Source organism: Myxocyprinus asiaticus, chromosome 10 (genome assembly GCF_019703515.2).
Source record: "Myxocyprinus asiaticus isolate MX2 ecotype Aquarium Trade chromosome 10, UBuf_Myxa_2, whole genome shotgun sequence".
Taxonomy (NCBI): Eukaryota; Metazoa; Chordata; class Actinopteri; order Cypriniformes; family Catostomidae; genus Myxocyprinus; species Myxocyprinus asiaticus.
The window spans coordinates 19,051,775-19,078,593 of NC_059353.1; the positions used below are offsets into that span (position 1 = coordinate 19,051,775).

The 26,819-nt window shown below is 40.2% G+C and overlaps 1 protein-coding gene across 2 annotated transcripts in view; it reads left to right on the plus strand.

Moving 5' to 3' along the window:
• The window catches only part of LOC127447176 (histamine N-methyltransferase), a 380,204-nt gene that overhangs the window by 63,017 nt on the left and 290,368 nt on the right, over positions 1–26,819 (plus strand). For both annotated transcript variants that reach the window (XM_051708810.1, XM_051708811.1), the window contains exon 2: positions 16,165–16,494. The gene's annotated coding sequence lies outside the window, so the exon portion shown is untranslated. The remainder of the gene's footprint in view (positions 1–16,164; positions 16,495–26,819) is intronic.

The window sequence follows — 26,819 nt, forward strand, 5'->3', positions numbered from 1 at the left end:
TAGGGTTTAATTACAATTTTGCTTTGTCCTCTCTGCTGTAAACTCAATACTTGATGTTAATTCTCGCCTCTGATTTCTTTTGGTTTCACTCTCTCACTATCTCACAAGCACAAATTAAAATACTCCATCACACAAACTCACAGAAACTTTTGCACTGTTCCAAAAGCCATTAAGCTGTGTATGGAGGCAGCATTTTGAGGCATCAGAAGGGTGCTCTTATCGTGAAGGCTGTTCCAAAAGGTAGGCAACTTAATAATGCTATAAGATACCTTATTTTAGCCAAATTCTAAGGCTGCTTTACATGTATCCTTCGCGGAGAATGCATCCCAAAATGCAACCCCAGAACACAAAGTTCAGTGGAAAAATTAATCCAAGATGGCAGATTGATAATAAATATATTTAATTCATTGCTGAAAATTATTGATAAATAACACTTGAGGTAATTAAAATGATTTATTATACAGCGGATCATTCCAACTCTGAAATCTGATTTGATGAGCAATGTTCAAAGTCTATAGTAATATGCCTTTAAACTACTGATTTATAATATATAACTTGATTACTGACACAATGGTAAAATGCCAGCAAGTAGTGATGCCACTGGAAGTATTCAAACGGCCATATTGGTATTCCCTAATCGTCAGAGTGGTTCAATGACTGATAGCCGATACCGCAGCTGTTTTAGATCTGATTGTTGCATTTAACGACTGGCCCCTAGTGACAATAGTTATTAACTTTTAATTTGCTAATTATGGAAGTTAGTTAGAGCCACTGTCTTATATAGATGAACATAACTCGCTCTGGCAAACAAGAAGTAGGAAAGATTCCTGACACAATTATATGCGCTGGAAGTTTGCATTAAAGATTTCAGATATAAAATCGGTGATTGAATGGCTAATGTTTACTCATTGAATGTGATGATTTCCTATGATGCCTGGTTTATAGGACTTCAATGTAATAACGTCATCAGCAATCCTGTTCTATGTTATAGATCAGTGCTTTAAACGCATACCCGACATAGCACATTCTGTATTCAAGGATTATCAAATCAAAATCAAATCAAATCACTTTATTGTCACACAGCCATATACACAAGTGCAATGGTGTGTGAAATTCTTGGGTGCAGTTCCGATCAACATAGCAGTCGTGACAGTGATGAGACATATACCAATTTACAAAACATCAAATTAACACAACACAATTTAAACATCTGTTATACACATAATTACACTCAACAATATACAAATAATAACATACACTGTACAGTATACAATACGCTGTTTTTTTTTTTGTTTGTTTTTTTTTTACTATATAGATACACATTATTCAATAAAAATTAAAAATAAAAATATATATTAAAAAAAAGTATATATATATATATATATATATATATATATATATATATATATATATATATATATATATATATAAAGTACAGTATTGTACTGTATTGACATTCAGGCTGTCGGTTGATAGTCAGTTGTTAAGAGGGAACATAATATAATAATAATAATATAATTTATAATAGTCCGGTGTGAGATATAAGAGTAAGGGTAATAAAGTGCAGTGCTGATGTATTTTGATCGTGGGAGATCAAGAGTTCAGAAGTCTGATTGCTTGGGGGAAGAAGCTATCATGGAGTCGGCTGGTGCGGGTCCTGATGCTGCGATACCGCCTACCTGATGGTAGCAGTGAGAACAGCCCATGGCTCCGGTGGCTGGAGTCTCTAATGATCCTCCGAGCTTTTTTCACACACCGCCTTGTATATATTTCCTGGAGGGAGGGAAGCTCACCTCCGATGATGTGTCTGGCAGTTCGCACCACCCTTTGCAGTGCTTTGCGGTTGTGGGCAGTGCTATTGCCGTACCAGGCGGAGATACAGCCAGTCAGGATGCTCTCCACAGTGCAGGTGTAGAACCGTGTGAGGATGTGGTGGTTCATTCCAAACTTCCTCAGCCGTCTCAGGAAGAAGAGGCGCTGATGAGCCTTCTTCACAACGACTTCAGTGTGGACGGACCATGTGAGTTCCTCAGTGATGTGGACACCCAGGAACTTGAAGCTGCTGACTCTCTCCACTGGTGCTCCATTGATGGTGATGGGACTGTGTTCTCTGTCTTTTCTTCTGAAGTCCACCACAAGCTCCTTTGTCTTACTGACGTTGAGGGAGAGGTTGTGCTCCTGACACCAGTGTGTCAGAGTGTGCACCTCCTCTCTGTAGGCTGTTTCATCATTGTCAGTGATCAGACCTACCACCGTCGTGTCATCAGCAAACTTAATGATGGCATTGGAGCTATGTGTTGCCACACAGTCATGTGTGTACAAGGAATACAGTAGTGGGCTGAGAACACAGCCCTGCAGGGCTCCAGTGTTGAGGGTTAGTGATGAGGAGATGTTGCTGCCTATTCTAACCACCTGGCGTCTGCTTGACAGGAAGTCCAGGATCCAGCTGCACAGCGAGCTGTTTAAGCCCATAGCCCAGAGTTTCTCATCTAGCTTGGAGGGCACTATGGTGTTGAATGCTGAGCTGTAGTCTACAAACAGCATTCTCACATAAGTGTTCTTTTTTTCCAGGTGGGAGAGAGCAGTGTGTATTGTAGATGCAATGGCATCACCAGTGGAGCAGTTGTTGCGGTAAGCAAACTGCAGCGGGTCAAGATTGAGTGGCAATACAGAGCAGATGTAATCTCTGATTAGTCTCTCAAAATATTTGCTGATGATGGGGGTCAGAGCAACAGGATGCCAGTCATTTAAACAAGTTATTTTTGATTGTTTTGGTACAGGCACAATGGTGGATGTTTTAAAGCATGTGGGGACTACAGACAAAGAGAGGGAAAGGTTGAAAATGTCCGTAAAAACACCAGCCAGCTGCTTCGCGCACACTCTGATGACGCGGCCCGGAATGCCGTCTGGACCCGTGGCTTTGCGGATATTCACCCGTCGGAGGGATTGGGTTACATCCGCTACAGAGACGGAGAGTGAACTAACCTCTGCAGCTTCGGCCGCGGGAGCTCTCTCCGCGAGGGCGGTGTTATTTCCCTCGAAACGAGCATAAAAAGTATTTAGCTCATCCAGTAGAGAGGCAGCGGTGTTCATGGCGGAGTTTTTATTCCCTTTAAAGTCCGTGATGATGTTAATTCCCTGCCACATGCTTCTAGAATTGGTGGTGTTAAACTGTCCTTCAATCTTGCTCCTGTACTGGCGTTTTGCTGTTTTGATAGTTTTTCGGAGGGCATAACTGGCTTGTTTATGCTCCTCCGCGTTCCCGGAATTAAAAGTGGAGGTCCGCACATTAAGTGCCGCGCGAACATCGCTATTGATCCACGGCTTCTGATTCGGATAGATTCGTACAGTTCTGGTCGGAATCACTTCCTCTACGCACGTTCTGATGAAACACATTACGCTATCAGCGTAAAGCTCGATGTCGTCATCAGAGGCGGACCGGGACATCTCCCAGTCTGCGTGATCAAAACAGTCTTGTAGCGTAGAGTCTGATTGGTCCGACCAGCACTGGATCGTTCTGAGGGTGGGTGCTTCCTGTTTCAATTTCTGCCTGTAAGCGGGCAGAAGCAGAATGGAAGAGTGGTCCGATTTGCCAAATGGTGGGCGGGGGAGGGATTTGTAGCCATCCCGGAACGGAGAGTAGCAATGATCCAAAACCCAGTCCCCTCGTGTGTTGAAACTAATGTGCTGGTGATATTTTGGTGCGACTGATTTTAAACTGGCTTTATTAAAGTCCCCGGTCACAATGAACGTGGCCTCAGGGTGCGCGGTTTCCTGCTCACTTATAATCCCATACAGTTCCTTGAGTGCCCGGTCTGTGTCGGCTTGTGGGGGGATGTACACAGCTGTGATAATGACCGCTGTGAATTCCCTCGGTAGCCAGAATGGTCGACACAGAAGCATAAGAAATTCCAGATCAGGAGAACAGAAAGACTTGATGGAATGTATGTTCCTCTGATCACACCAGGATTTGTTGATCATAAAACATACACCACCTCCTCTAGTTTTACCTGAGAGGTCTTTCGCTCTGTCCGCTCGGTGCACGGAGAACCCCGCGGGTTCAATGGCTGAGTCTGGAATCTCCGCAGACATCCAAGTTTCTGTTAGGCAGATAATGCAGCAGTCCCTCGTCTCTCGTTGGAAAGAGATCCGTGCTTTCAGCTCGCAGAGCTTGTTATCCAGAGACTGAACATTTGCCAGTAGAATAGTGGGTAGCGGGGGTCGATTTGCGCGGCGTCTTACTCTGATGAGAACGCCGGCTCTGTTTCCCCTTTTCCTCCTGCGTTTCCGCGGCCGTGCTGCCCAGACAAAGGGCTCTGCTTGCGTGTTTGTAAACAGCAGGTCGGCATTGAGGAATGTGAAGTCCGGTTTTTGGTGTGAGATCGCTGAACCAATGTCCAAAAGTGTTTGTCTGTCATAGACAATAAGGCAGACAACATCCAAGACAAAAAACATAAGAATTGTGAACAAAACAAACAAAACATTGCTATGTTGTGTCGGAGCACGCAACGCAGCAGCCATACTCGGCGCCATCTTGAGTCCAAAAAGTTACTTCCAGGTTCAATAGAAGTTAGGCTCAATCGACAGCATTACAGCGTTACATACTTGCCGTCTTTCATCATAATGCCGTCTTTCATCATATTGCTGTTGTCACCATTTTGTAAAAGCAATAAGCCACCGAGTCTGTGCGTTACAGTGATTTTACCATTGCTTCTCATGGCTGATTGTTTTATATTAGCCACCATTCGTGTGAGCTGTATTTTTGTAATTATCAGAAAATCAAATTTTTAAAGTGTGTCACGTCTCTATTGAAATCAATTGTGAGTTGAGTTTCCTGTGCATTCCATACATTTGTGTGGTGCATAGAATTGCTGCCTATTTAGATCATTCCAAATTAGTCACTCAGTGTTTCCCCAAAGATTTTTTCAACAGCGGTGCTGTTGTGTATGCGTCTATGAGCCCGCAACGCCAGACCAGCATTTGCGTGTGTCAGTGGAGGAATAGCTTAAAATAACTTTAGAATAATTATAGATGGGTTATTCATGTTCAGCTTGTTGTGTGTGTTTATTTACTGGGAGCTTTTGACATTTGAAAGGCTCTGGAAGTCCAAATAGCTATAGTAACTGTCAAATTATGAAATGCTTTAACACAGAAAATAACTTGGTCTATTTTTATTAAACATAAATGCAAATAGATAATATTAACCAGGGTTGATTCTAGTATTTCAATCTTAGGGGGGCTCAGCCCCCAATGACACTATTAGATGTGTGCATTTAATGTATTCCACTCTGTTGCATAGATGGTGTTTTGTTTTTTAAACTGTGTTTCATTCAAACTAGCAAGCTAATATTCATTCAGAATATTGTCATTTTCTATAATAAACATTTATAAAGTTATCAAAATAACTGAAATCTCTTGAAGAATACAGACAAACCATATATTATTGTTACTGTCTATTTATTAGTAGTACGATTCATCTGTCCTAATCATTCTTTTTTTGTTCTCCATTTATTAACAAAAGTTATAGAACATAAATCAATCATTTCCCAACTTTTATAGTTTAGTTATGTCAAACACCACAAAAACCTATTACTACAACAAATGTCACATTTATTTAGTAAAGTGAATTAACTCAAGATGATATTTCTCTGCCTGTCATTGAGATTTGTTCTCTGATTCGTTCAGTGACAATTTTTACAAATCACACCTTAACCAGTATAGGTGGCAAAAAAATTACATCTTTTTATGTGTTTTGAGCGAGTCATTAAACCGTTGATAAAGCACAGAGTTGTTCACAACTGAAACAAGTATAATTATACTATATTAAAATATACGTATCTTCAAATCTAGAATTCAGCAGATTGATGAAGCATCATAAGCATTTTCCCCACAAATGACAACAAACCGTGCTGTGCATGACTCTTCAAAAAAGGATATTAGCCTACACATAATTATAAGAGATTCGATCATGTCCTGATGTCATCATTCACTTTTAATCATGATTCATCCAGCCACTTTCTCTCCTTGTTGAACAAGATTACCAAAGTACGAACAACATACCACCTCCTCTCCTTCAATCAGTCAGCAGATCCTCGCTCATTAAGTTAAGGGGCATATTCGTTCAGTGGGTCAAACCTGTATGTGTATCTATGGGTTAAATCAATTGCTCCTTCACACCCACACTCGAATGCTATTGGCTCATGCTAGGTAGTCTTTTCAGGCATGAAAAGACACCAAAGCAGTCTTGCTCTTCAAACTAGCTCATTGGCATCAAAAGGGAGAGACGTCAGTGAAAGAGAAATGAGTCAGTGTATGAAGGTAAATGAGAACGATTGGTTCACTTCAAAGATTTGTTAAAAAAGACAGATTCACTCACAAACAAAACATCATTACTGCACTTTATAGAAAGTGTGCAGCTGACTGGGGCTAGCAAGCATTACGCTGCGTCAAGAATATATTAATGAACCATGTGAAATTACTGCAGCGGTACTCATAATTCAACAGCAGCAGTGCATTGCTAAGGAATGCATATAGGGGAAACACTGGTCATTGTTGGGGTTCTATGGCAGTTAGGATGCTAACTTAGGAGCTCACTAGGTTTTAGAACAGAGCTTCTCTCTCTTGTCACTTACTGACTCGCTCTTTTCCTGTCTGCCTCCCCTCGGCAGATATCAGCATTCTGATTGAGCAGATCATTTTATTTTTGGTTTTTGCTTTCCTGTCTAGATGTTCTGTGCTCTCCCTCATATTCACACAGCCTCCTGTGCCACTTGAAGGAGGGTGCTTTCTTCTACCCAGATAAAACCCGCCACCTCAAAAGCGCCCAATTAAAATCAGCGCTGACAAGTCGTTTTTTCATGTGCTGACAGGATCACTGTCCCCTCACCTGCGGGGGCTCCAGGTGTTTGTTCTCACATGTCATACCTCTCTTTTATTTTTTAACAATTTCTTCAAGAGACATCACACTTCTCTGTCTTGGCACCTGCTCTCAGGCACTCATTATTTCAATCTGTTTTTTGACTTTCACAGCTTAAAGCTTTTAATGGCATATAATGAAGACCACACATCACGTTGGCTTCTTGCTTGACATGTATGACACCCATATCATTAGAATTGTTACACTAGGCTACTTCCTGTCATCACAATGAGAATCCTTTATACAACCATTAATAGACCAAGGAGAATGTCAAATGGAGTGTAAGGGTTGTATTGTTATCTCACAGGAAATATATTTTTCTTTGAGGTTATCTTCCATAATTCAGGAGACTTAATGGAGTTCTCAATTATGTTTTATTCAAATATTAACTTTGTCTTAGATGTTTCTCCTAAAGTGTTTGCAGGAGAGGAGGATGCTTAGAAGAAAGAAAAACATACACAAATGAGAATATTTGTTTAAATATAGTGCAGAGATATAAAATTAAAAGTGCACTCATCTTTTTCTTCATTAAAAAAGTTATCAAACTTTTGAAAATATCATTAAATCATTCATAATGTACTCCTACACTCCTAACCTAATAAAAGCTGTTTTATTTTACATGGATCAGGTCACCTGAAGTAGGCTGACATATTAACATCACATGACCAGCCGAATACTATTCACTTTATCTCTGTAACCACACTGTTATTGGACACTTTCACTTGTAGCATAAATGAATCATGACTGTGAATAGTGTATTTCTACAATGCATCGAACCTGAATAGAGAGGTCCAGATTAAAGAGATCTCACTTGTAATTTTTCTTTCCAATGTGATATTGCACAGCTATATTCAGACAGCATGGAAAACAGACAATCATTTTTGTGTAATCAATGGCTTGCCACAAGCTGTTCTCTGTCCATTCAAATGAATGAATGCATTTATAGGAATTAGCAGGCCTGCTGCAGTCCAAATGGGCTTTCATGATAAGAACACAGATTCAGGAATTCTGCTTTAAGCTGATGGAGAGTTAGATCAACCTCTAGATCTATTCCTATCTCTAGATCTATTCTTAAATCAGCATTTTAATGCAAGACAAAGTGGTTTTGTGCGGGCACATCAGTTCAGCGCTGGATTCCAGCTGGTTTTCGCAAGGACTGCGAACACGCTGCCTGAAATCATTAAAGCAATTGTTCCCTCTGTGACCAAACCGAACAATCTCTTTTTGAAAGAAAAAAGAAGTTTAGTCACAGTAAAAACTACAGAAGGAGAGAAAAACAGGAAAGTTTAAAAATCCTTCAATTATTTATTTTTTTCTGTCTATCATCAGAGAATGACTCTTACGTTATAAAAAATTATAAAGTAGTGCTTTGAAGTACTTTAATATGACCATGGTGTACTGCTAAAGCCTTACCAACTTAAAACCAAACCTGTTAGGATTATTAAATGGCAATTAGGAGCTCTCATGAGTAGAATATTCAAGCGCTGAAGGCTAGTTTTTACTTTTGTAATTCACTTGGACGGTGAGGAGTCTAAAAGCTTAAAGTGTAAAGTATTGACAGCTCTAAAAAAAATTTAAACACTTACCTCCATTATTTGAGAAAGTGCAGTGAAAGTAATCACAGTTTATCACAGTATCCATTGAATTTAGGACACTGGTCAATTTCTGACAGACGTTGGAGTTTAAATGTCATCTTTGACTCTTAATCGAGTAGTTAGAGTAAATGATTAAGTTTTCTGTCCTTGCTGGTCTGTTTAACATAATTGCAGTCCAGGGGCTACTTGTTTAAACACTTGAAAGTAATTGTTACTGGTGGCTAGATCACAAAGAGTTTTCATCAAATTAATTGAAATGGCAGACAATTTTATTAAACTGTCTCAAAATTAATTTCCTTATCACATTTGGATGAAATTGATTTCATGCAGTAAAGCTTCAAGTCCATCCATGTTGAAACTCTTTCCTGCAGCTTTGTCTCTTTAAAGTTGCCTGTCTGAACACATTTGCTTCACAATTAATCATACCAATTTGAATTCTAGGAGCAAAGCTTATGCTAGTAGACAAGCCAATTGCATCCATCAATTTCTTCAGCTTATGTCAGGTTTACAATTCACGCAACTTAAGCAATATTCTTCCTTTATACACCAGGAGAGCAGCATAACTTTGAACTCCCATAATAAACCACAAATCCACAGGTGTGATTTAAAAAATTGAAGGGGAATTTATTTGCATTTGTTGCTATCATGTTGATGTTGTGGGAAATTAAAACAGAATCCTTCTGAGGTGGAAACAATTTTTAGAAAATAACTAGTTATGAAAGGGTCAACTACAAAAAAGCTGGCTCTCCTGACCTCCAATAGTGGAATGTCTTCTCCACAACAAACAAAATGCTAGACAGGATTCAAAATTCAAAATTTTCTTACAAATGGTTGAAATTATTATTTTTTTAGTTATTTTCACTTCACAAATTTTATACTGCAATATCCATTATGTTAGACTGTACAATATACACATATACCATTGTTCCTATAGCATCAAAGAGCCCCAAAATGATGCTCTTTTATAACAAAGCATACTTGTGTATTTTCTGCCATAGAGACTTTAATATTCTGTTTGTATTCTGTTCCTTTTTTACATTTTAATATACTTAAATGTAATCTAATTATTGCTCTGAACTTTTCCATGCATCCATTTGTAGCAGAGTACTTTGTCTGCTATCTAAAAGCAAGCAGTTTGCTGTCCTCCCATATGCATTATTTAAAATAATGAAACCAAAATTTAAATTTTTGGGTGAAGAATGACTTTAAGTTTTAATGACTTTTTATTTCTCCTGCGTCAGAATTCCCGGTAACACTTTAGAATAACGTTCATTAACAAATCATTAGAAAATGTTATATAGTGCTTAAGAGATAATTTGTTAAAATATGTTTAAACTGTTAGAAATATGAGATAATGCACTTGTCAATGTTTACTAATGAATTTAACTGACATGAACTAATTATCTGTTAAGCATTGTGTAGGTTAAATTAATATGTGTAAACTTTCATTTGAAATTAATAAACAGTGGTTGAATTTCTTGCTTGGGAGGTTGAATTTTTCCATTGCCGAGATTCTGAGATCTTTGACCCCATTTCCACCTGGTATTAAGATGTGTTTCGGGTGATCCGATCACATGTGGTCAGACCTAAATACAGGTCTAAATGGGGTCTAAAACGTTTTGTGATTGGATCACAGAAATCACATACGAATGTGGTCAGAAACACATGTGACCAGATCATCCACTTAATATTGGGACACTTTTGACTCAATTACCTGTGACACGAGAATGAGCTCGCACATTTAAACACAGCTGGTATTAATCAACAGCATCGCTATATAAATGACACTGCCATGCAGATAATCAAACGTACAGTGTTATTTTGAAAGATAAATGACATAAATAAAGAAATACAAATATAAAGGAGTGTGTTTTTAACTTTATTCTAACAACTCTAATATTCATGGTCATTATGGATGAAAGATGTTACAACCAACATCTCTTTTAAAGAGAAAATAAGGCTTTGACTTCATAGTTTTACACTTGTGCTTCTCTTCTAATGACTTGAAAGTATTCAGAAGACATGAATATGTTTCTGGTAAGGGAACATAGTGAGCAACGATGCTCCCTAGTTTTTATTATCGGAATATTTAGGGAGCGAACGATTCAGTGCACAGTGCAGATTTTGTGATTGAGACAATCCTAGAAATAGCTGACTCCCTGATCAGTGCCCTGACTACTGGGAGCTGATTGAGTTGCACACCAAATCTCACGACTCGTGAGCAGTGAACCGCGCTTGTAATCGCATAGTTTTTTTAGTAGGCTACAATTTAAATTGTAATTTATAACTCCTACAAATGTAAAAAAAAAAACTTGTTATTTTGGTCTAGAGACAAATATTTTAATTTGATTATTAAGGTAACAATTCTTTTTTTTTCTCGAAAAAAAATTATCTTGATTTTAAAATAAATAATTTTTTCTTCATAAGAATAAAGTAAACTTAAAATGTGTAAATAAGACAATAAACACAAAGTTTAATAACATTTGTAGGTATCTGAATTTACATTAACTAATGATCTGTTAAGCATTATGTGATGTTAGTTAAATTCATTAGTTAATATTAGCAATCGCATTATCTTATATTTCTAACTTTTTGAATATACATTAACTAATGATCTGTTAAGCATTATGTAATGTTTGTTAATGAGTCATCAATGACGGTTATTAAAAAGTGTTACTGAATGTCCTCCAGTTCATGTCTGAGCTCATGTACAGAACTGTCGTACTCCATGGTCCGTCCTCATATGAATTCCTTCCTTGTCCTGTAAGCCATCAATGTGCAATGTGACCTGACCCTTACCTACACTTGTTTAACCATCCATGTCTAAGCACCTGGGCCAGTCAATGGAGCCAGGATGACAGTGCCTCACAATAAGCAGTGCGCTGATTGAGTTCACAACCCTGACCCCTCTACTACTCTCTTCTTGTCCTCTTCTCTCCTGCGCTGACTTCACAACAAACTCATGATAAAGTGTGATAGCCTTTTCCCGTGACCGCTGGCTGTTTTATTGATTTTGTGAACAGGTGGAGGATATCTGCATTATCTGAGAGATTTACCAGGATAGATTATCATGACTGAATGGAGAGACTAGCTGTGAGAGATTTGTTTATTGTATTGTATTGCATTAGCTAAATAATGTTGGAACATTATAATTACAAGATCTTTTGAATAGCAAAGAGTGTTGTATAACTTTTATATTTTAACTACATTTTAACAAATAACATATGAGTAGAGACACTGACAAGCAGCCCTGGAGTCGTGAGTTCGAATCCAGGGCATGCTGAGTGACTCCAGCTAGGTCTCCTAAGCAACCAAATTGGCCCGGTTGCTAGGGAGGGTAGAGTCACATGGGGTAACCTCCTCATGGTCGCTAGTATGTGGTTCGCTTTCGGTGGGGCGCCTGGTGAGTTGTGCGTGGATGCTGCAGAGGATAGCGTGAAGCCTCTGCACACGCTATGTCTCCGCGGTAATGCGCTAAACAAGCACAGTGATAAGATGTGTGGGTTGACGGTCTCAGACGCGGAGGCAACTAATATTCGTCCTCCGCCACCCGGATTGAGGCGAGTCACTACGCCACCACGAGGACTTAGAGCGCATTGGGAATTGGGCATTCCAAATTGGGGAGAAAAAAAAAAAACATATACATGGCTGGTTATTCCTTTTTATTGTGTGTAAGGGATAATGTATAGTCAGTCAGTCATTATAACAAAAATCATAGTCTATTAGAGGGGTCTTGTATTACCCTGAAGGTTTTTTTTATTTTCTCAATAATGACTGACTGACCCTACATTTTCCCAAGTACATGTACAGTATCTATTTACTGTAATACACTTATATTTACTATAATACACTTTTTTCATCTTAGCCACAGTGAAAGCATGCAAACTACATTTGAAATCTGATTTAAGATAAGTGATTTAAGCATTGAATCCACCAGAAAATTCAGCACTATCGGCAACAGATTTTAAAATGCTTATCATAGTCGTCACAACCTTGGTATGCCTTCATCTCACAGCGATTGGCCACCTCCTGCTGTTTTCGCCTCTCATTTGCATACATTTGAACATTTTCCAGCTTTTAACGCTCTCACCACTTGCTCCACTTTGCTGTCAATTCTACAAACCCCCGCGCAAGCTGCCACTCAGCTCCCATAGGGAAAGAATTAGAAACAGGCACTCATCTCTGCACCAGTGGATACATATGGTCAGTCTTTTAGGGAATGCCTCTATCCAAAGCAACTTGCTATATACTTATTACAGGAACAATCCACCTGGAGCAGGCCAGAGTTAAGGGATGTAATGGTGATGACTTGCTGCTTGCAGAGATTGAACCAACATCCTTGTAGTTACCAGCCACTTCCAATAATGTAACTCAAAGATAATGATAACTCATGTTGAGTTAAACATATTTCTGCCAATGAAATGCTCTCTCGAATTAGAATGTCCCTTCCACTGCCATACATCAGCAAATAGCAAATCATGATTCATGGCTGTGTTGGAACCAAAGCCTATTGCTTATTTTAAAAAAAGGGACAGGCCCTATGATATGTCCCACCCAAACTTCTTGTTTCAATAGGATATACATGAAGATAGGGCAAAAAACAATACTGATCAAGCAATTTCCATTCAGATTTTCATCCTCACAATCATTCCATTGTGTCACTTATCCATCGCACTTATATCATTTAATTCATGGCATATATTTTTAAGTCAGGGCACAGATTAAATGACAAAATAATCAGACATCATATTAAGGGAACAGGCAATATCATCCCATTAAAAAACTCCAAACTAGCAGAACATCCTTATCCCAAATAAAAGATTAAATATGGGATTGGAGATAAACTTAAAAACAACATCTTCAAGGTGTTTTAGTGCATAAGTAATCCAAGATGGAGTCAACAGAAAGTGATTTATAGGAAGCAATGTTCCAAAACCGATCCCTATGTGCTATCTCCTTGCCACTGGCGTGTGACTGAAATCACATGAGCGGAATCGATCCAGCTTTTCATTTGCAGTACAATCTCCACTGCATTTTTTTGTGTTTTCATGCAGACTGAAGCATGACACATGCTTGAAGTACGGGAAAGCCATTTTGGGCACAATGGTGGGCATTTAAAAGCCCTGGGAAATAAGACATAGGTCAGAGTTGGCAGAGGGAGGTTGAGCGTAGCATTGAAAGTCAATATATGGCAGTGGGCTAGAGAAGAATGATGCAAGGAGGGCATAGGGTGCTAATAGAATGAAAGAATCAGCTGGATGAGCTACCCAGTCCAAAATGCACTGTTGACAGATAATCATTGGATGTCAACCTTTAGCAGAGAACAGAGGCAGCACAACTCTGTCTCTCTACTGTTTTTAGTGTCTCTGATTGTGGAGAACAGCAGATAAACCGCTGCAATGATCTCCCAAGTGCTCGTCTGAAACAATTCTATGAAATGTTATCGGCTAAACTATTGGCCTCTAATACACACCAGATATCAAAATAAGTTTAACATCAGAGCTTATTTAGCCCTAGAAGTCTTCCGTTAATGCTGCAAAAGCTGTCCTACACTCTTTACTGATGCTGAAATAATCAAACATTTTCAATTAATTGAAAACTATATTAGATTTACACTGTATGTATACTTTGCTCATTCAGAAATAGAGTTTGCGTCTTTCCATCTGTAATCATGCATATACAGTATATAAAGACTTTACTGACCGTATTTTGAAAGCAATCATATACTTTACACACTTGCTTTATATTTTTACAAACACATCCTTAAAGTAGTTGATCTCTGGAGTAGTGGTCTACCGATAAATCTGCCGATGTTCTGTATTTTTAAATTATTGGCATAAGGCAATATATTTTCCCATATGGCCAATTAGTTTCTCGAGCGTTAAGGGTGCAGAGAATCACCTGCTTGCAAGTGAAGGAGCCATCTGAGACATGTTAACGACCAATCACTGTTTGTTTTGTTGTTACTTGACATTGTGTATCACAAAAATAGACCACCCTGCAACAATGTCATTTAAACAGTCCCACATAACAGAGTTGCGTCAGACGCATCTGAGCTCATGATGTTTAAAGTGCTTGCGCGTTCTATTCTCACTCTCTCTCTCTCTCTCTCTCTCTCTCTCTCTCTCTCTCTCTCTCTTTCTCTCTGCTACTGCTCCCTGTAACTTTTAACTGTCTAATGATAAAAAGGCAAATGTAAAAAAAAAAAAAAACTATCATATACCGTCTGCAAAAAAGCAGATATATTGTATAAACAGATGTAATTCACAAAACTTGCAAAAATTCAGCATTTTCTTTCTGTGGACGCTCATATATTTTCTTTTCAAGCATGTATTCTATCAGCCTGGACCAGGACTCTGTTCCTCTGACTCACGAATGTTGCATGATGGTCAGTCAGTCTGAAAGAGCAACTTCAAAGCAAAAGCGCTTCACATGGGCTATAAGTAAATTGCACGTTAACTGTGCATTGTATCTACAAGTAGTTTGATTCTGTGTTTTTGAGAAATAAAATGTGATATGTGAAATGTGATAATGTGACTTACCATCCATGGTTGCTGGACCACTGTGTGCACTTCTATAATTTCCTTCTTCCTTATATATTTACAATTCCTTTATGTGAAAAAAATTACTTAATTGGGATGACTAAATAGAAATCAGGACAGAAACTGCTATCTACCATTTAAAACACACAATAATAAGTATTTTAAAAAATATTTTTACAAAGTTAAAGTTTTGTGTGAAAATTTTAGTAATTATAATAGAAATAAATGTAATTTTTTGTGTAAGTTATTAACTATATTATGAGTGATATATCGGCATTATATCGGCTTATCAGCCACCCTGCTCTCTGAAAATAGGCATTGGCCATTAACAAATCTAAATCGGTTGCCCAATACTCTAGAGTTTTGGTTGGTATTCTTCCATGCCAGTGGACATGTAGGGTTCAATTAGACCAGTTGTCCTCTTGAATCGTACCCTGTATTGTCAATTAAAGGGGCCATATTTTACATATTTAAAGCATTTTATTTTTTTTCACTTATAAAGTTTTTTAAAGTTTTGTACTCCAACAACAAAGTAATTCAGTTTTACATTACATTTTTTCACGCTTTTTCTGACCCTTAGAATTAAGTGGGATGTTGCTACTGTACCTTAAATACTAAAGCATGTAAATTACCTCTGTAATGATTGGCTAACCTCTTTGCAAGTGCAATGATTAACAATGCCCCTTTCAAGTTGCTGATGACTGAATAGGCATTGATATGTAAACATGGGCTATCATATGATAATGTGCTCACGGTTCTGATGACAACACCAGTACACAGCGTAGTTTACATAAATTGTCAGGGTGGACATGGGAGGAAGCACTGTATTGTTAAAGAGTTGAATAGTGTCCATATTCAGTATTTTAAAAGAGCTAGGAAAATGCTGATATCTATGATATGTCCCTTGAAAACTGCTACTGTATATGCTAAACCTCTAAAGAAATTCTCAGATGCAAATGATTTGTGAACAAACACAGAATTCCTCAGACAAAAACATGTAGGCCTACTGAATGACTTCTGGAGTGGTCACTGTATGCAAGTTTTCAGCTGTATTTCTGTTGTGTTTATCCAACCTAAACCCCTGTTTCTCTCTCCTTGTTCCCTTTTTCAGGCTTGCTTGCTTCAGGTCACTTTCTGTGAGGAATTTCTGGCTGTGGATACTTCATCCAGAATTTGCCAAAGGGTTATCTGTTCTCACAGTCAGTGATGGTGTGACAGACACATCGTTCAGGCTCTGATCTTCCCAAGGGGGAGCCACTGAGGACTAGCTGGCAGATGATGCATCAGGGGGAGGAGGAAAGTCTGTGTTTATCTGCTGTCCCCGTGTCACAGAGAGCTTCTGAGGAGCATTCAGCTGCCAGCAGTATCCGCAGGCTTCAGCCATCCAGCCGTTCACCTCACTGTCACAGCTAAAGTGATGAGTCCCAGCCTTCCCTTTCAGGTAGATGCCACTGTGTCCTCAGCCTAATTGCCCAGTAGCCCAATCGTAAGCATCTTCACTCCCTCCTTGAGTCTGTAATGGTTAGACATGCAGTATTGCCTGAGAGGTCTCTGCCAAGTTATTTCCCCTTTACCCTGGACAACTAAAACTAATAAAGTGGAATGGCTTCCATTTTGGGTCCCTGTGCTCACTCGCTGTCATTTAGAGGAGACATATTTTCATTAAATTATAAGATAGGTCTAACAAGGTGACTTAGCCAAGATTTATCATTGTTTAAAGTATGATCAGGGTTTTAAAGATGATGTGTGTAAATTGTTAAAGACATTAAAGGAATAGTTCACCCAAAAATTTAAATCCTGTTATTATTTACTCACCCTCATGTCATTCCAAACCTGTATAACATTCTTTCTAAGTTGTTTTTCACTATGAAATCAAATTATTGATCAACTCCCATAAACGATGCAGAAATCAAATATGGCAACATATCTATAACATAAAAACTCATTGATTCTTTATCATGATGTCATGATGTTTGGTCACGAGACTCACAAGAAACAATAAGATTTGATGTTGTTGATGTGTCTCCATTGGCGATGGACATGATTGAGTAATTTTGTATCTGAGTACTTTAACCCACACAAAAAAATAAATAAAAAAAGTGTATTGGATTACTCGTAAATGAAAATTTAAATAAAAAATATAAATTATGTACTGGTATGAATGAAATGAACAATATGTATTAATGCAAGTGAAAAAAACATCAACATTTGCACTCACCCAGAGCTTACAAAAAAACAAACAAAAAAAACAAACAAAAAAAAAACAATACCAACATCAGTAGGATAATACACATATATAGTCCACATAAAGTGTAGTATAATTAAGTGTTGTCTACGGTAGGCAAATTGCAAAGGAAAATCAATTTGCGATATTCAAGTAGTGTTTTTAATAGTCAACTAGTTGGTGCAGGATGAGTACTCGTTTAGTCGATTACAATACTACAATACAGACGAAAACCAGAGAAAATGACTTTAGTTTTCGTATTTTTAATCTATGTTGGACAATCATATTTAAATAATAGGTGTGTTTGTCAAAGTGTCTAGTCGGACACTTTGCACTTCCTGTCAGTGCTTTGTGGTTTAGTTATAGCAGATTATGCATTGTTTGCTGTCTTTATTGCAGACGAAGTGGATTCGATAGAAATTTGAATTTTACATATAATAACCAGAAACATTGCCTGTGTGTACAAGAAAAAAGTCTAACATAAGCCTATATTATTTTAATACCAATAAAGGAGTCAGTATTTTTTTTTTTCTTTTTTTTATGTATTTTTTAATATATATATATATATATATTTTTTTTGAATAATCATGATATTTTGGAGCAACTGCACCGGCTGACTCAGTCGGCTGGTCTAGTCTTGCTCTCATTTTTTATTAAGTGGATTTGTTTTTAGCCAAACTGAAGATGTCAGTATAAACACCATGGTAATGGCATACTACCATACTTTAAAAATTTTATGGCAGATGTAGTAAGAGTAATATGGGTAGTATGCCATTTCCAACTCAGCCCATGAAGCGCACGTCATCATTGTCATCGGAGAGTCTGGCCAATTACGAATAACTTGTGTCATCATCCGTGCTTGTGCAGCCGTTTTGGGAATCACTTAAGCGACGCCCCTTGTGAGCTACGTCACGGGCTCCATAAAGGCGCTCGCTTTCGCACCATGGAGTCAGATTTTCTGTTATTCAGTGCATGATCTCGTCTGGCCCATGCTGTACTAGCAACTCGCATCGAATCAAGGATCATTATTATTCTCCCTTTTGAGTGTCAGCACAGGGTGGAATTTAAGAAGTGCTTACCTCCGTGTACGCGGTTTATTTTTGGTGAAGATTCCCACGACATGTGCGTTGCCTGTCTGGGGTTTCACCGGCAAAGTCCACGTTGGAGGGTTGCAGTGCGATTTAATGAATGTCAGGATGCTCCGTGAAAGGCTTGCCTCCTTTGGAAATTCGATCAAGCCGCGTGCTGGTGTGGGCCGTGTGTCTGCCAGCGCCAAGTGGCCATTTGACCCGTGGGAGGCCAGCGTGGATGCCGAGGAGATGGGTGCTGAGCAGCAGGCCGACCTGCGGTTCTCTCTGTCAATCTCCCCAGATTCGGCTTGACATTCTCCTGTGGAATTTATACGCGAGCACTTGCGTCCTAGCCCTGAGGCCCGCACAGTGGTTTCTTTTGGCGCTGAGGATGAGGACGCCATGTCTATGGCGGCGTCAGATTCTGAAGATTTTGCCACGGCCAGGCTGAAACCTTGCCTCCTAGCAGTTGGATTCCAGACCTTCAGTAACTTATACGGAGTTGCTGGAGGTTATTACATGTGCAGTGGAGAAATTGCACCTGGACTGGCCAGATGAAATGCAGTGGGAGGATCATCTTGGATGACTATTTTTTAGCAGTCCAACGCACAGCTATGCCTCATAGGCCGCTCCATTTTTCCCTGGACCTCCATTGTGAGATTTCAAAGACAGGACAGGATTACAAATCAGTCAGCCTCAGAATTTTCTAATGTGTGTCGAGCTTCCGACCATGGATATACTTCTGTCCTGGCAATGGAAGAGACGGTGGCTGCCCATCTCTCTCCTTCTTCTGCGACCACATGGAAAACTATGCAGGGTGACGTTGTCTTTGTTGAGCAAGGCCTAGCTGGCTTCGGGTCAGGTGGTTTAGGCTTTGCACATGCTGGCGGTTTTGCAAGCCTGCCAGGCCCATTTTATGAGGTATTTAGATGAAGGAGCTGGACTGGATGCTGAAGCCATCATGGAACTATGGCAAGATTCTGATTTGGTGCTGAGAGCCACTGGTCAAAACACATTGCTCGTGCTGTTGGTTGGAACATCATGGGCCTCGTGGCAGCAGAACGCCATCTGTGGCTTATGCTCACGGATATTCGTGACAAGGCCTTTCTAATGAACACCCCTGTGTCACAATCCGGACTCTTCGGTGATGCAGTCCAGTAGATGGTGGAAAATTCCACGCTGTGAAACAGCAGACTGCTGCATTCCAGCAGATGCTTCCCCGTGGAGAGAGAGAAAATTCCGCTGCAGCTCTGGAGCGTTCACGTTTGGTATCCTCGCAACGTCCCACCAGAGAGCCACATAAGCCGCCGGACACGAGTTTTGCACAAGTTCATTCCCGCCATCACGGGTGCATCCGCATAGGTGTTTGGATGTTGACCTGGCCCCTTTAAAATGGCTGGCAGGACGCCAGAAGCAAGCCTGACGGACTTGCAGTGAAACAAAGGGCGAGCCGCCATTCAGTGAACGAAACCGGACCATACAAACATATCAATGTCGTTCCTGTTTGCCCTTCAGATAGTATTGGGTTGAGTTTGCCGTTGTACACACCTCAAACACCCAACAGCCAGAATATGGTTCAGGTTCCCCCGCAGTTTGCGCTGGCGAGCGAACATTAAAAAAACGCATCCCGAATTCAGCCTCTGTCTCCATGACCAAAGGTCTCAAGACATGCATAACAGAATTTGATGTTCATCAAGCACAAGTGTACACAACACACAGTGAACATATGCACTACACGTTGCCCCCCATAAAGAATGCTGGGGCTGTTGTGGTGAACAAGTTTTCTCAAATAAACATTCCTCCCAATGTTCATATGATTTTCCCATTCAAAATACCAGGAAAATGGTTTATTCTGTCAGCGTCCCTGCTATAGATACATTTCATTGCTATAGATTTACATTTTTGATTTATCTCAGCGATTGGTTGGAGTCAGCACACTCGAAGTCTATGTTTTCCCAAAATTGAGATGTCATTCTCAGCCATTTGAGCAATCAAGGGCTGTGTGTAAACCTAGACAAGAGTGTTCTGTTACTAGAGCAACAGACTCTGTTTCTAGGGCTGGAGCTGGATTCGTGGGCGATGCAGGAGCATCTGTCTTCAGCTCGTGTTCTGTCTTTTTGCCTGTGTCTAGCAATGTTCAGAGTTGGATGCATTCTCTCTGTGAGAACATTTCACAGGCATTTGGGGCTCATGATCGCAGCTTCTGCTGTCATTCCCCTGGGCATGTTGCATGCGAGACATTTTTAATGTTGGATGAAATCCACAAAGGGACTTCAACCACTGATGCATGCATCCGTCTCATCGAAGTGATGTGTGGGTGCTACCAAACTCTGTTACCATGGAAACGGACACACCTTCTGATGTCGGGCATTCCATTGGGACAGGTGTGATGCCGCAAGGTTATAACGACAGACACCTCCTCCACGGGTTGGGGCGCTGTGTATGAGGGTCATCCAGCCAATGGGGTTTGGATGGGCCAGCGGGCCAGCGGCAATATTGGCACATAAACTGCCTGGAAATTTTCACGGTGATGCTGGCATTAAAGTTTTTCCTCCCAGAGATTCAGGACAGCCATGTCCTCATCTGGTCAGATAACAGGATGGTGGTGTCCTACATCAATCGCCAGGGAGGAGTGCGCTCTCATGCCATGCTGAGGCTGGCACGTCACATTCTTCTGTGTGCACGGGACAATGTGCTGTCTCTACGAGCCGTACATATTCTGGGCCGGTTGAATTTGGGGGCGGATCTCCTGTCCAGAGAGGGCTCAATGCTCTGGAGAGTGGACATTACATCCTCAGATTATGGAACAAATCTGGAAAAGGTTCGACAGAGTGGAAATGGACCTGTTCGCTTCGAGCGAGACGTCGCACTGTCCCCTCTGGTTTTCTCTCTCGCCCCCGGCACCACTGGGCATTGATGTGTTGGCGCATCAGTGGCCGTCAGCACGTCTTCACGCGTTTCCACTGATCAGTGTGCTGCACGCAGTTCTGCAGAGAGTTCAGGGGGATCAGTTCGGCGTCTGTTAGTGCCGTCATTTTGGCCATCTCAAGTATGGTTTTCGACTCTGGTCTCTCTCCTGGAAAAAGTGCCTTGGGAGTTTCCAGTCAGGACAGATATGTTGTCTCAGGCTCGGGGCAACATTAGGCACCTTCAGCCGGACTTATGGAAGTTATGGGTATGGCCCTTCAATGGGGCGCTCTTTTGAATGATGGGTTATTCCCCACTATGGTTGATACCATTCTAAATGCTAGAGCTCCATCAAGTAGGAGGCTTTATACGTTCAAGTGGCATATTTTTGCTTCTAGGTGTACAGCGTGAGGTAAAATTCCAGATCACTGCCCTGTCAGTACAGTGATGGAATATTTGCAGGAGCGTTTCGGGGCCAGGGTTTCCCCGGAAAGGCTTAAAGTCTATGTTGCCGCTATAACAGCTGAGTATGCGCCTATCGATGGAGTTTCTGTCAGTAGATATTCTCTTGTCTCTCATTTTATGCGTGGGGTACATAGGCTTAGACGTTTTCGTCCCGTCCGCATTCCTTTATGGGATTTATCTGTAACACTCTCAAGTACTCCGTTCGAGCCCTTGGATGATACATTTTTGACTCTTAAAACGGCCCTGCTAGTGGCATTGTCATCGTTTAAGAGAGTCAGTGATTTGCATGCCCTGTCGATCAATCCCTTATGTATGGATGTTGCGCCAGAGTGTTCAAAGGTTGTGTTAAGACCTCATTTGAGCTACATGCCCAAGATTATTTCGACATCATTTCACTCACAGACCATTAATTTTCAGGCTTTCTATCCTTCCCCATTTGAGTCAGAGCATGAAAGGTGGTCCCCCAAGGGGAGGGGGAAAAGAATGGGGAAAACACAGGGGGAGGGGAGAGAGAGTGGGAGGGCTCTTCCACCCACTGGTACGCCGCCATATGGTCCTCTGCCAATCGAACAGCCTCCTCCAGCGACACCGGGTGGTGGCACTGGACCCATTCCACCGTTCCTCACGGTAGCCGATGAATGAGCTGCTCCAATACCACCTGGTCGATTATTCCCTTGACGTCGTGATCCCCCACCAGCAGCCATCTCCGGCAGGTATCTCGGAGCCGCTGGGTCAAGGCAAACGGGCGGCCAGTTGTCTCCAACTTCATCGACCTGAAGAACTGGCAATGCTGTTCCGGACTGCGGCCAACCAGCTGCAGGATGGTCTTCTTCAGGTCCTCATAAGCCAGGAGGTTCGCCGCCGGCAGTTGAGGAGGAGCCTGGCCGCCCACTGATCACGCGGCCAGCTCCATATCTCAGCGGTCCGCTCGAATAAGTTGAATAACACATATGCATTGCCCAGTTTGGGTGCTGCGAGTTTATGTTGACCGTATTAGGCAGTGGTGTAAGTCAGAGCAGTTGTTTGTGTGCTTTGGTGGCCACAACAGGGGTGTTTCAGTGTCCATGCAAAGACTGTCTTATTGGCTATTGATGCAATTTCAAATGCCTACAAAGCGTGCGGTTTACCTTCACCTTTGGGTATTCAAGCCCATTCTATGAGGAGCATGGCATCCTCATGGGCTTTGGCTAGAGGTGCGTCCTTGGAGGACATTTGATTGGCGGCAAGGTGGTCCTCTCCACATACATTTGTTAGATTTTATAATTTGGATGAGGGTTTGACTCCTGCTTCCCAGGTTCTCTTTGTTGGAATAGGAATAAACTCATAATTCCTTCTATTTATTCAGATGCTTTATCTCGCTTGTGTGCCACTATATGCTTGCCACACGAGCTTAGAGAGTTGGCAGCTACTGTTCGCATGGCGTAAATGTGTATATTGTTCCCATAGCGATTACGCAGCTCGAGTTCCTACGAAAGGGAATATCTCAGTTACGTGGAACGTAACTCTGGTTCCCTGAGTGGGAACAAGCCGCTGCATAGCTGACAATTCTCTCTAGCAGCTGCATAGGCTCGTACTTTCCTGCAGAAAGTCTGACTTGATGGCACGAGAGTGAGCGCCTTTATGGAGCCGGTGATGTAGCTCTCTAGGGGCGTTGCTTAAGTGCCATCAGCCAATAAATTGGCGTGATTGTATAAGGGCATTAGAACACATGACACTCAGATCGTGTCCCATAGCGATTACGCAGCATCTCATTCCCACACATGTAACCAGTGTTATGTTCCACGTAACTGAGATGTTTTAAAATATACTAGTACTGTATATGATGGAGTACTGTATATGTTGGAGTTAAAATTAACCAAGATTAATAAGTGCTGTAAGTGTTCTTCATCGTTAATTAATGTTAACTAATGTTAACAAATACAACCTTATTGTAAAGTGTTACATTTAATATTGTGTGGTGTTATAATGGATAAAATGTTTTTAAATGAAGCTTAGACTACTGTAAATAAAACAAAACAAAAAATATTTTTTTTTAAATACAAATGAAATAAAAACTAGTGTTGTGCCATTAAAACCAACTAAGACAAAACTAAAATTGAAAAACAAAACAAAACTAAATAAAATAAAAACTAGTGACATTTTCAAAACTATAATAACCCTGCTTCAGCTTTAAAGAATGTTTAATCAGTATTGCTGATCATTGTTGTATCATAAGTTAATATTTGGCTTGATTTGTGCTTGGACCTTTCCAATAATTTTAGAGTGTTTGAACTAAGATTACTTAGCTGGCAGCCATCCAATTTCACTTAAAAATATTAGTCTCAGAATATGTTTTTCTTACTTTTATATTGCCATATTACTTGCTAATGCAGTGGAGGTACTGTAAATGCCTATTATCAAGTTGTTTCTGTAAGGCATATTTTATGGACAAATAAGGCAGGTGGAAATGACAGGTGGTATTCAAAGGATTGCTTGTTTTGTGAAACACAAGCCAATTGGCCGCAGTACTGTATGGAAATTCAAGTGAGGGGAAGGCATCTGTGTTACAGTAAATGGGATTAGGAGCTTTTGTTTCCTTTGTTGTGAGAGTTGCTGATGTCCTGCAGAGAGAGAGAATATCTAATGGAACACCACTGGCAGAGGCTGCATCCGACTTTATACAGACCATGCTTTTGGCCCTGTTTACACATGCTATTAAGATCTAGTCACAGGTGGTCGGGCGAGATACATCGTCATTTACATGTGGTAGTAATGTGTCTACATTAACCACATGTGTATGAATTTCAAAGGGAAGGTCTCTGATTTCATGACTGTATACAACCACTTAGCACTTTATTAGGAACACTATTCCTAATAAAGTGCCCGATGTGGTCTTCTGCTTTTGTAGCCAATCTGCCTCAAGGTTCGACGTTTTGTGCATTCTGAGATGCTATTCTGCTCACTACAATTGTACAGAGTAGTTATCTAAGATACCATAGCCTTTCTGTCAGCTCAAACAGGTCTGTAAATTTTCCATTGACCTCTCTTATCAACAAGGCATTTCCATCAGCAGAACTGTTGCTCACTGGATGTTTTTTGTTTTTGGCACCATTCTGAGTAAACTCTAGAGAATGTTGTGCGTGAAAATCGCAGGAGATCAGCAGTTACAGAAATACTCAAACCAGCCTGTCTGGCACCAACAGTCACGCCACAGTCAAAATCACTGAGATCACATTTTTTCCCATTCCGATGAAGATGAAGATAAACTGAAGCTCCTGATCCATATTTGCATGCTTTTATGCATTGCACTGCTTCCACACAATTGGCTAAGTAAGAATAAGTAGGTGTACAGGTGTTCCTAATAAAGAGTTCAGTGAGTGTACAGTATATCATGCACTACTACATCATTGATTTACTGCATGATAGTAAAGTGCAAAAAATTAAAGAAAAATAAAGTGTAAAAATCAGGGCATAGTTTCTCCTAATTATACATGATTGAATGCTTTTAGGTAGAATGCTCATTTATTTTACAGGAGTACCTGTATTAACTGAGCTTCTCATTCTGTGTGCTTCTCATCAGACTCACTATAGCTGGGTTTTCATCCACGTATGTTAAATTTTGGAATAAATTTGGGAATATTGCAGAAAACATTCTGGATGGAAATCCAGATGAAAGGCATCTGCCACCGAACGCTAGCAAACATGAGTGTTTTGTCCGTACACTCTAAACTGCAAGTAATTTATTACATTTAAAGCTGTAGTATGTCACTTTTTCAGTGTTAAAATACTTTCTTCTATCCCAGCTAATATGCAGAGACAAATATAAGTAAGCCACTCATAGGCAATTTTCTCAAAAACTGTAAACACTGTGTCTCTGTGGCGCTATGAAAATTCCTGTTTGTTTTGAACGGCCCGCTTAGACCCGCCCCAAAAACATTACTCAACCAATGGCGTGAGTTGGGGATGGGACTGTCTGACTGTTTGATCAATGCCAGATGAAGGACTGTTTTGAAAACATTGTTTATTTTTGCATTTCCATTCGGTGGCTCTAGTGTCACAGAAATTACATACTTCAGCTTTAATAAAAGAGCCACAGTGGGTTCAACTTCCATTTTCATTCCTATTTTGTGCCAGTTTTCCCAGAAGTGCCAATTTTGTTCTCTTAAACACATGGGAAGGATATGCTGGTTTATTTGCTCATTTTGAAATTCTGATTTCTTTTTTTTTGCATATATTAAATTCACAACTTGGATGGAAACATAACTATTGGACCTTAAAATCAGAAATTCATGTTGAGAAAGACGGAAATAAGTCTTGTATGTGTATGTGTATGCACTTTTTTGAATATTCAGATGGACAATTATTTCCTTTTTTTAAGATGTAATTTTAAAAATGTATCCTGTTTACACATATCTTTAGCATTGCACCATTTCAAAAATATCATCCAAAACAGATGTTAATTCCAGGTGCATGTGTAAACAGGGCCACTGCTTCAGTGACTGTTGTAGTAGTTGTAATCAAAAATTAATTTCCAGGCCCTGATGTTTACAACTCAGATGACTTCTCCTCCAGTGAAGGTTTGGAATAATCTGTATCCACATTTCAAAAAGACAATGCCATGTTTAAAGATGAAACCTGTGTGCTTTTTGAGGAAAACTCTCAAGACTGAAGTGTCATGACTCTCAGGATCTTAAGACTGCACACTGTGTTCCAGTCTGAACCCACAATCTTTGTTTGACCTAGTTATCCTAGGAAGCATTGCAAGACTTTGACGCACAAGATTTCCAGGATAGCTGTGGTTGGTATGGCTGGTGACTGGCACATACAGGAACATCAGCATCAGTATTCACATCCTCCTTACAGCTGACAGGTCACAAGAAAAAGGCAGCATCCATCCACACCGAGGTTTTCCACTCTCAGGCAACAAATGTTTGCTCAACTGTATGTAACCTTTTGAAAATCTTCACTGTAAATGTTGTTAGTTTGGTTGTGTTTTGCGTATTTCCATTGTGTTTTCATTTATGCATCTTTTCATATGTAGGTGTGTACTTACAGTACCGACACAATATTTATATCACAGTCTATGTGCTGGCAAAGTGTGTATGTATTTGTGCACCATAC